The sequence below is a fragment of the Momordica charantia genome, unplaced genomic scaffold, assembly GCF_013281855.1.
Source record: "Momordica charantia cultivar OHB3-1 unplaced genomic scaffold, Mcharantia_2.0 BLBB01000187.1, whole genome shotgun sequence".
NCBI lineage: Eukaryota > Viridiplantae > Streptophyta > Magnoliopsida > Cucurbitales > Cucurbitaceae > Momordica > Momordica charantia.
This window is the reverse complement of record NW_028275343.1, coordinates 7,278-8,713: the sequence shown is the minus strand read 5'-3', so window position 1 is coordinate 8,713 and position 1,436 is coordinate 7,278. Positions and strand designations below refer to the sequence as shown.

Here is a 1,436-nt window from a genome sequence, read left to right as displayed (position 1 = left end):
TGTTCTTAAGTACGTTTTAAAGTGTTAGTATCAGTCCCCGTGGATTACAACCTTTTTTTTTTTTTTTTTTTTACTATAACTGATTTTTAGTGTATACCTCCACCTATTTTTTCACGGAGTTTAGTGAAAGCAGCAGGTTTTGACGCCATTGCCGAAGACTGCTTATTTCTACTTAAAAATTTTACTTAAGGGTGTAGATTTTCCTCGGCTATATTCTGGATTGTGTTTCAGGTGGATGAATGATTTGCAAGCCTCGATATTTGCTTGATAACGAGATTGAGAAGACATTTCATCGGAGAAGAAAGATTAGAGAAGACAGCAAGTTGTAGAAGAAGAAATGAATCGTTAACCGAATCTGCAACCACAATATTTGGTAGTTGAGGAAGTATAAGGAAGACACTGGAGAAATCCCCGTCCCCTCCTCAAATGTTGTCCTTTTGGTTGATGACAGGGATGAATAGATTAGAGAATATGCAGCTTCAGCATTTTAGGATTTTAATGTAGTTATTGCGGAGCCCGATATTGAAGTTGACAGGTTTGAGCTAAAGCCTGTTATGTTCGAGATGCTTTACACAGTGGGCAATTTCATGGACATGCATCCGAAGATGCACCTTCATTTCAGATATTTCATGGAGGTAAGCAACTCATTTAAGATCTAGGGTGTACCTAAGGAGGTGATTTGATGGAAATTATTCCCCTATTTGTCGAAGGATGGCACATGAACATTGCTAAATTATCTCCGTCTAAGTCAATTACAACATGGAATGATCTAGCAGAAAAATTCATGATGAAGTATTTCCTTCCAAGCAAAAATGAAAAATTCCAAAATTATATTATCAACTTTCAACAATTTGCTGGAGAACCCGTGAGCGAGTCTTGAGAAAGATTTAAGGGACTACTACAAAAATGTCCACACCATGGTCTTCCGAGGTGCATCCAATCGAGAAATACTACAATGAGCTTAACGAGGCAACAAGACTGGTGGTTGATGCATCTGCAAATGGTGCATTATTGTTCAAAGTCATATGCTGATGCTTTTGACTTTCTTAAACAGATTTCATCAAATAATCACTAGTTGTCTGATGCACGATCAATTGCTGGGAAACATCCAAAGGACGGCAAGATGATGATGAATTATCTGCAATAAATTCGAAGATTTCAAGCTTAAATATATGATGATGAATAATATATCTATTATTGGAGCCTCGAATGCTAAAGCAAACATAAAAATATTCAGGACATATCTCGTTCATAATATGAAGGCAAACACCACTATGATCATTTCCTAAGAAATCAGCCTCTATCTTTTATTTGGGATATGTAACGCCCCGCGTTCTCTGACACGTTTATTTTAGAGATAAATAGTGTCTTTGGATTTTTCCCTAAGCTGATAACTTTAATTCTTGGATTTTATAATAATTCTAATTTTTGGCTAA

The 1,436-nt window shown here is 36.2% G+C and overlaps 1 non-coding gene across 1 annotated transcript; it reads right to left on the bottom strand.

Annotated features, from left to right (window-relative positions):
- Positions 1–817: 817 nt before the first annotated feature.
- Positions 818–924, bottom strand: LOC148207099 (small nucleolar RNA R71). The gene has a single exon (XR_015788175.1). It is a non-coding gene; the product is annotated as a small nucleolar RNA R71 (small nucleolar RNA).
- Positions 925–1,436: the final 512 nt, after the last annotated feature.